Source organism: Lactuca virosa, chromosome 4, assembly GCF_052849685.1.
Source record: "Lactuca virosa cultivar CGN04683 chromosome 4, Lactuca_virosa_CGN04683_v6, whole genome shotgun sequence".
In the NCBI taxonomy this organism is placed as follows: domain Eukaryota; kingdom Viridiplantae; phylum Streptophyta; class Magnoliopsida; order Asterales; family Asteraceae; genus Lactuca; species Lactuca virosa.
In genome coordinates, this window is record NC_136429.1 from 527112524 (window position 1) to 527122386 (window position 9863).

General features: G+C 34.8%; 1 long non-coding RNA gene across 11 annotated transcripts; it reads left to right on the top strand.

The window, feature by feature from the left end:
• Positions 1 to 5381: 5381 nt before the first annotated feature.
• LOC145109498 (uncharacterized) lies at positions 5382 to 9221 on the top strand. 11 transcript variants are annotated; one of them, XR_013709044.1, is made up of 9 exons: positions 5382 to 5548; positions 5721 to 5965; positions 6141 to 6334; positions 6416 to 6610; positions 6714 to 7446; positions 7691 to 8133; positions 8363 to 8387; positions 8455 to 8617; positions 8926 to 9221. It is a non-coding gene; the product is annotated as an uncharacterized LOC145109498 (long non-coding RNA). The 11 variants fall into 11 exon arrangements; XR_013709042.1 differs by lacking the exon at positions 8926 to 9221 and having other exon boundaries at positions 5383 to 5548; positions 7691 to 7761; positions 7921 to 8133; positions 8455 to 8710; XR_013709039.1 differs by lacking the exon at positions 8926 to 9221 and having other exon boundaries at positions 5383 to 5548; positions 6714 to 7290; positions 7394 to 7446; positions 8455 to 8710.
• The last annotated feature ends 642 nt before the right edge of the window (positions 9222 to 9863 follow it).

Genomic DNA, 9863 nt, shown 5'->3' on the forward strand with positions numbered 1-9863 from the left:
TTTGAAGTAGATACACTCTTCTAACTAGCAAGCACACATTCTTCTTCTTCCCAAAGTGCAAACCAAGGATTCAAACCACAAAACACCAAGAATACATCAAGAATCGTCAAATGGGGCTAGGGTTTTGTTTAGGAAGGTTGGAGGCTGAGAAGGATGCCCTAATCTTGAAGTTAGAGGCTTTAAATACGGAAGTGGACTTGGACTGCAACAGTCACAACATCGTGGAGACCCGCTTGCTACATTGTGGTGCTCTCCAGAAGTGTGCGTTTCATAAAATCCATGCCACATTGTGGTCAGCTATGCCCCACGTCATGACACAAGGTTTTCCTCCAAAATTTCCATCTTTGATCCCGTTAAATCTTTAGTTAATCCATTCTGGAAAATGGGTGTTACAACTCTCCCTTACTTAAATTAGGTTTTGTCCTCAAAATCTGTACTTACAACTTACTCTAAAAACACCCTCTAAACCTCATGTGGGTTTCCAAGCCCACTCCCTTTCAACAGAATGATCTCTAGAACCAGGCGCATAAGCCATATCCGATCGGAACTTTCAACGGTCGATCCGTCGACTAAAAATCACTGAGATTAACACCTTAAATAGACAACCACCTTCCGAACCTAAGAGGATTGAATCCTTAGCGAGAAATACACGACCCTGACGAAGAAATGAACGCCAACACATCACGACTGATCGACATCGAGAAGAGCTGACTTCCTCGCCCATAACTTGAAGACTCCAAGATCATGTATAACTTCCAGATAGACAAGGCCACCCTCAGGCATCACCTATGCTGACCAAAAATCATAGATCTAGTCCAACCAAAACCTTTCCGACCTAACTTCGTCCTACTGATATATATGAAGAATGGAAATTCATAGCGCAATAGATTCCAAAATGTGTGTCTCAAGAAGCATTATATATTCAACCTTGAGGCTCCTTCTTGCTATTCGATTCAACAAAAGAACAAAAACAACAACAAGGATATTGAATGAACTACACTTTGAAATTTGATATCAAGCTTGGTATCTAAAAATACAAATCGCAATGGATGTTACGAATGCAATACATAACATTTCATCTGGGAAATTTATAGAATTCACATCAATTTTGTAAGCCTCTTGACATTCAAGCCAAAAAACTTCTTCTTCAAAAGAGGTAGTAGAAAATACCCACTTGCCCAAAACCCTCTCAAAAATTTTGACATAATAATCAATAACATCTAGTTTATAAACAACTTGTTGCGAAGGAGAAGCCTTGACAACTACAAGCCAATTGCGTTGACCATTTGATTCAACTAAATTTTGAGTAGTGATAGTGAAACTTGAATTCGCTGACTGTGCTGCATATTTACTTCCTGATTTCAAAAGGAGATGATGTTCTTCTGCTTAAATTTGGATATGGGTTTGTGGAATTTGAAGTTAAATTGGAGTAATATGGAAGTCGGAAATGGGGATAAGAAAATGATTATTGATGATTTTTGAGACGTTGTGCAAAGGGATGAAGATACAACGGGTGCCATGGATGATGCCATTAGGATTTTCCTATGTTTTTGTGCTATTTGATATTTTTTCTTCTAAAGCTTCTTTAATTTTTTTTTTAAATTACAAAAGGAATTATGTTAAAAGAACAATGAATCATTAGTAGTGTTGGATTTATCTTAAACAAAAAAAATAATGCTATATTTTGAATGGATTTGTCCCCAATGAGTAAGAATGAATTATTATAGCCGAGATGATTTCATGTGATCAACATTAAGTTGTGGTTCCTGCAATTTAAAAGGTAGAGACAATATGGTTTATTTATGTTGTTTTTAAATAATAATAATTTTAAATATATAAAGAAATGATCAAAAGCGTTAAAAAATGATTTGGACAAATTTGATATTTTAAAAAATTAAAAAGGATAAATATGATATATTTAAATTAGGTTAAGTAAAATATGATATTTTGACGTTTAACAATGGTAGATTTTACGAAATTCTCCTTATTATGTTCACTACAGGTCTGTCTCTTTGGAAACGACAAATACGATTACAAGACACATGTTTAGCAAGTAGCTAAAACGGCGAAAATGTACCATACAAATAACAAAAGGAGACAAAATGGAATAAGAACAAATAAAGACAATTAGGATGTGAGTTATCATTTTGGCTATCTGTTAAGATTTATGGAGTCATGAACAAATTGACAAGTTCCTAAAAGTTCAAGGGCCATAAATGTAACTTAGCAAATTAAACAATTTAATTGTATTGTTTAATGGAAAAATGGACGGTGGTTCAATTATTTAATATTGAATGGACGCACATTTTAGGTGGAATAGTTTTGGACGGCATATATTTCAATTCAAATATAGCGGCTCAATTTCATGTGCAAATTGCGGCTCACAAACATATATATATATATATATATATATATATATATATATATATATATATATATATATATATATATATATATGTGTATTGCAAGAAGAAAGTGTGTAGCAGCGTAGCGTAGAACAACAAAAGTGCTGAGTGATATTACCATTTGTAATCTTATAGTGAGTTAATATAAAATCTAGTTGCGCCCGTGGACGTAAGATTTACACCGAATCCGAACCACGTAAAATCCTTGTGTTCCTTCTTGCTTTATTTCCTTCGTGTGTTTGTGTGTGTGATATAGTGTGTTTCCGCTGCGTGTACCCGGTCCGATTCCTAACAACTGGTATCAGAGCCTGGTTAGCGAGGTTTTGGAGGGTACGATCGTTTTTTTTTTTTTTTTTTTCACGCACGAGTGTACCTGATTTGTATCTTGTTTGTCGTAATGGCTGAAGACAAGATTATAATCGAAAGGTTCAATGGTTCTGATTTTAGCTGGTGGAAAATGCAATTAGAAGCATTGCTATGTCAGAAAGACTTGGACATGGTACTCGGAGACAAACCGGAGAAAATGGAAAAAGCTGCTGAAGATGCGTGGAACTCAAAGGACAAGAAAGCCAAGGCGGTTATTACATTGTCGTTGACGAAGAGCGTTGCTTTCAACATCATGAATGAAACCACGGCACGTGGTATGATGGAGGCTCTGTCAAATATGTATGAGAAACCATCGGCGGCTAACAAGGTGTTCTTGATGAAGGAGCTGTTCACTACAAGGATGAATGAGGAAGGCTTAGTTACGGTTCACATTAACAATCTAAATTCAATTCTGTCCAGATTATCATCTGTGGGAATTAAATTTGATAACGAGACTCAAGCATCACTGCTACTAGCTTCTCTACCTGATAGCTGGTCCGGAACAGTTACCGCTGTTACGAGTTCCGTGGGGACCAGTGGTATGACTTTTGAAGGGGTTAGAGATTTGGTTCTAGGCGAGGATATCAGACGCAAGAATCAAGGTGGATCTTCCTCTTCTGATTTATTAAATTTCGGAAGAGGTAGAGGGAATAGCAGGAATAGTGGAAGCAGTGGGAGTCGGGGAAGAAGTTCATCTAGAACTAAGAAGAATGTGAAGTGTTGGAACTGCCAGGAGGTGGGACATGTTAAGAGTCAATGTCCAAAGAAAGAATTGAACATTACCGGTGCTGAGAGTGTGTCTGAGGATGATGCATTGATACTCAGTATGGAAAGTTCTGTAGACTCTTGGGTCATGGATTCAGGGGCTTCGTTTCACGCCATGGACAACGGGGAAACGATGGTGAATCTAAAAGAAGGAGATTTTGGAAAGGTACGGTTAGCAAATGACGAGATGCTTCAAGTAACGGGCATGAGAGATATTGATCTGGTTACTTCATTGGGAACTACATGGAACCTGAAAAATGTCAAGGTGATTCCGGAGCTGAAAAAGAAATTGATTTCTGTTGATCAGCTGGATAAACAAGGACTGGAAGTAAGGTTTGGTGGTGGTAAATGGATGGTGGTCAATGGTAATTCGGTGATTGCTCAAGGTTTGAAGCGTGGGTCATTGTATATGGTTGAGGTACCTGCTGAGGGAAGTATGACCGTCCCTGTTAAACAAGACAAAATCTGGTTCGCTAAATCTACGACTAAGAGAGTTCATTTTGCAAACATGAATTCTGGAGCCAAAGAGATGTTAGCTGAACGAGTTCGAAAGTCTAAACCATTCAGGGGATTCTGTGACAGTGGGAGCACGGGACGTGTTTCGGGTACAGTTACAAAGAGTCGTTGGGTTTTGAAGACTAAGACTGAAAAATTCTCTCCTGTTGAATGTTTGCAAAGTTGGGAGAGTGTTAGTGGTCCTCGGTGTATCTCTGGATCTGGTGGAGTGTCCAAACCGGTTGAGACAGAGGATGAGTTGGTGGTGGGATTAGCCACGGCTGAGTTGGAGCTAGTGGGAGCTTCAACTGGCCCTTCTAGTAATTGATGATGAGGGGCGGCTGCAACTAGAGAAATCAGACTAAGTTTTAGCTTGTTCTTTGGAACTGGAAGCTTGAAGGACTTGGTTGTTTTTTTAAGATTACTGGAGTAATTAAGAGTTGGATGGCGGAGAAAGACAAATTTGTTCAAGCCTTCAAGTGGGAGATTGTTAAGATTTATGGAGTCATGAACAAATTGACAAGTTCCTAAAAGTTCAAGGGCCATAAATGTAACTTAGCAAATTAAACAATTTAATTGTATTGTTTAATGGAAAAATGGACGGTGGTTCAATTATTTAATATTGAATGGACGCACATTTTAGATGGAATAGTTTTGGACGGCATATATTTCAATTCAAATATGGCGGCTCAATTTCATGTGCAAATTGCGGCTCACAAACATATATATATATATATATATATATATATATATATATATATATATATATATATGTATATATATATATATATGTATATATATATATATATATATATATATATATATATGTATGTATTGCAAGAAGAAAGTGTGCAGCAGCGTAGCGTAGAACAACAAAAGTGCTGAGTGATATTACCATTTGTAATCTTATAGTGAGTTAATATAAAATCTAGTTGCGCCCGTGGACGTAGGATTTACACCGAATCCGAACCACGTAAAATCCTTGTGTTCCTTCTTGCTTTATTTCCTTCGTGTGTTTGTGTGTGTGATAGTGTGTTTCTGCTGCGTGTACCCGGTCCGATTCCTAACACTATCACATAAAAGATGAAGGACCCTAAGTTGAGAACAATAAGGAAAAAGTTTGAGATACAAATGTCAAATAACAAGGAGAGTTCGTGTTTGGTACACAAACCAATAAGACGAAGGTGGTGTACGTTTGTTTGATGTAAAATATATGTACGCATGTATTGCAGTGGATTAGAAGTATGTAAAAATATATGTAAGTAGCTTTTTTTATGTATCGTAGTGGATTAGAAGTCTGTAATTAGTATATATACTATCAATTCCTAAAACCTTAGCTACAGTTATTTTTCATCTCTTTCTTATTTGCACACTAAACTCTTCTCCTTTCTTAGTTTGCCACTGGAATTTCGGGTTTTGCCGGTGATTATCTTCTTTTCCTCGGTTGGAACTTCTACTTTGTTTCGTGCTTATCTTCTTCTCGTCAGCGTCGGTTGCCGCCTTTCTCCTCCAATAAGGTTCGTTTGTGTTTTGTTTATATTCTTCTTTGCTTATTTGCGTTATAATTTTCTTTTCGCCTCTGTCTGCTTCTGGTACTTGCCGTCTCTGTTCTTCTTTAGGTATGTGTTGTATTTTCGTCTTATGCACTCTCATGGCTGCTTTTTTATCTTGCAAACGACGTTTTTCTAGGCGTTTGGCTGCAATTATTTCTCCTCAGATACTATCTTCACATGTTTGTAATGATTCTTTTGTTTTGCCCAATCGACTTCATTCGATCGATCTCTTCCAGTCATCCATCATCTGATCGACATGCTTTTCAATGATACATCTTTCGGTTGCGTCGACTTCCTTCTCGACCTTGGTGGGAAGTTGTGTAGTTCGTTGAAGAAGACTGGAAAGAAGCAAGCAGAGCAATCAACAAGTGGCGGTGAATGGTATGCCTGATATCTATTTTGTATGATCGAATGAAATCACACAGGAATGGAATGGAATGGAATGAACACCTGAACATGTTTTTTGTCGTTTAAAATATATACTATGCATTCCAAATAGTAAAAGAAAAACTTATTTCTCACTTTGGAAAATTGTTTTTTTTCGTTCTTACTACAGGTAAAGAAAAAAAATTGCTTATGAGTATATTCTGCTATTTTAAACGTCGGTTCAAACTACAGTCAAATTTTGAAGATTAATGATCCAAACAAGAGACAACTCATCACAAACAGTCTATGAATCATGGGTTCTACAAAGTAGGGATGGGGATTTGCAAGAATTAGTGGATCAAATGGAGGCTAAGGGCAAAAAGGGTAATAAAGAAAAAGTTAATCTTTTTTGATCTTGATCTTACTGTTTAAATGATTGTCTCACTATTTTCTTGACTTGTGTAGACTGAAAGACCACAAGTGATGGGGCAATTGAAGGCTTTAGTTGAAGAGAAAAACCAATTTAGGTCAATCATGGATGAGAAAAGGAAAAAAATTGAACCTCTAAAACAGGCATTGGGTAGGTTAATGGGTCCAAGAGATGCCAATAAAGACCATAGAAGTTTCATTTGATCATCTGAGACTGACCTTAATGATGTTGTAAGTCAATTTTTTAACATATAATTAAATAATTAAATTCTTGAAAGTTGTTTATGAATGTTGCTCTTTATTTTATTTAATTTTTTTTTTTTTTGGGTTGTAGTGTAGATTAAGAGTCTACAGTACCACATTCAAAATGAAAGTATTGCTCTAACAAATCATTAAAGAAATCAAACAACTTGAAGGGATACGAGATAAAGTTATTGCCAATAGTGCTATGAGGGCGGAAGTTCAGAAATCTGTTGGTGAAAAAGATGTCATTCAAGACCAGCTCAAAGTAAGTGAAACCACTATCTGGATAAATGATATTTAAATTTTAGTAATGCAAAAGCTTCATTTCTCAGTCTTTCTCTATTAAGTTGTTCCTTTTTTCTGCATCAAGTAAAAAAAAAACAGTCATATATAAGTCATGCCCCTATTAGGTAAAAAAATAATAACTTTTATTAATCTTTATTATGATTTCTTTGTTTTTTTCTACCTTATTGGTGTTGATCTTGATGGGGTTCGCAAAAAGAGGCCATAAATGGTGTGATTGCATCTTTAGAGGAAGTGTTACATACGGTTGTTGAGAAAAGGGACAAAATCTATGACAAGATTCATGAGTTGAGGAATAAACGTCAACAAGGGGTTATTTGGTCTTTTTGGTAGCTGCTGAGAAGGAATCCAAGAACAAGCTCAAGGTATGGAATGGAATCATTCTTTCCATTGTTGGATCTAATATCTCAATTCAATTCTTAAAATATGATATATGATGTTAACTGTTATTGATAAATTTGATCTTAGATGCAGTGGTTTTAGCTCCGACGATAGGGTGGATGGTAGTGGTGAAGAAGACGGTACCTTTCATGTTTCCGACTTCCATACAAGTTATTCATGAAAAAAATATCAACATCGTAGAAAATAGTCAAAATAAATGTTAACCAAAAGAAATAGGAACACATATTCATTTATTGTTTATGGGCAGATTATATATTTTTTTTTCCTTATGTTTAGTTGTAAAGATGATGTGTGTTTGTGTTTTATGTAAAATATAGAGTTGTCTTCTTTGGGTTTAATCGTATTTTTATTATTATTTTTCAGGAACAAATTTCTATTTTCTTATTTCTTATCTACAAGCAAAATGAAGGTTTTAATTTGCTGTGATTATGAAGGTATAAATTATTTTGTTATTTCGTTTTTACTATCTAAATATGTAATGTGAGGTTTATATATGTGATGTGTTTTGAATCTGGTGTGAGTTTGCATCCTACAGTTGCTATATATATGTTCAAACTACATAAATTGTTATTAATTTGTTATCTGTTTTGTAGGAACACCTTAAATCTGTTTTTTGGCGTTTATATTTGTTTTGATATTTGAATATGGCTTTTATATTCGTGTTAACTGATTCAATGGAGCACGGAGTTATTTCAATGGAGCAGGGAGTTGACAGATATAAAATCGTGTTTCTTTCAAAGATTACATATATTGAAAAGTGCTTAGATGTTGTTGCTACTTTACAAGCTAAGAAGGACAGTGATGAGGTTAGTTATTGTAAAAAAAAACTAAATCCTTTCTTTTTCTTCTTGGATTAATTATTTTTTATATGGTTGATTGATATTTTGAGAAATGTTTTTTTCTGCTACAACATTGTACCATATGGATATTGTCAACCATAATTGTAAGTTATGAGATTATTCTCCTTTACCATTGTATTTTTTATATTGTTTGATCTTAATTTTCCCTTTGTTCCAACCTTGAAGCTATTTCAAGGAAAGGCCTTTACTTGCGAATTTAAGTAAGTTTTTTTTATTTCATAAATTACTTATTTGTTAATTTGATAACTTCTTGCTTTATATTTACAGATATTATGGTCAACGTGCACAGTTTCACAATTACTTTCATGCCCTTTAAGTGATTCCAGAATCTAAGCTTCACTTTTAAAGTCGGGAAGACTAGCAATCTACTTGTAAAAAGGAGTTTGATGATAGCCAACTAGAATTTAATGAAAAAAAAATTGATTGGAAGGTTAGGATCAGATTTGCAGCTTACTTTCATTTGAACAAATGGTGTCGAAACAACAACCTTTCTTTTTTTAATTCACTTAAATATAGATTTTAATTTGGATTTTTCTTAAGATTAAAACTTGGAAATTAAAATGTTAGAGTACACTGTTAAAAAAAAGCCTGCTATACTGTTGAAAAGTAGCAACCAAATTTTACTGAAAAGAAAATGGTTACTTGTGTTCTTTTTATGAGGAACACCAAAGCTACATGAAGGAACTCATCACGCAGATGGACTCCAAACCATAGTACACTAACTACCTGAAAATGCAGCAGCTGGTATTTGACAACAATTACGAGACTGCAAAACTGCTGAAGGCCATGCAGGAAATGCAAAATAAATATGACGAACTTATCGACAATCTCAAAAAAGAAATCAAAAACCTCCTTGAAGACAAACACCCCTACGTGTAATATGTTTGTTTCTTTGTTTTATAGTCTTTTGCTCTAAATAATATGTTGCTGCGTTAAAATACTTTCTTTCCTAAATTTCTATGTAAGCCCTATCCAAAGACCTCATGTATGTTAAATATGTCTTTATCAATATAATATTGACTAAACTCCACAAATGGTCCCTATGGTTTGCTCAAAATTGCCACTTTGGTCTAAAAAGGTTTGGACTAACACCAGAGGTCTAAAGTTTTCATTTTGTTGCTTGTTTGGTCCAATCTGTTTTGATTTTTTTTTCAAAATGACGAATTTGCGTCATTTTGCCCTATGTTAATATGATTTTTTTTTTCTGATTTTCAGATTTAAAAAAATAAAAAATAAAAATAAAATAAATCTCTCTCTCTTATTTATTTTTCTATCTCTTATTTATTTTTCTGATCAGATTTAAAAAAATACAAAATAAAAATAAATCTCTCTCTCTCTCTCTCTCTCTCTCTCTCTCTACACATCCCAAGAACACATACCACCATCATCTTCTTCAATCTCAGATCTTCAGGTCACACCCTTTCTTGCTCGCATCTTCATATTCTCTCTACAAACTTAATGAAACTAATTTCTCTCAGGATCTTCTCCTTTCTCTCTGTTTTGAGTTGGGTAAAAAAACAAATCGGGTTCATCCAGAAATCGTAAGGAGAAAAGTCCATATCTTCGATTTCCATGAAAAAGAGCTGGAAACAGACGATCAAACCTATTTGCTAAATCTGTTCACCTGATGCTCTGATGTGTGCCTCCACTCTCAAAGAGAAGTGATTTGAAGAGAC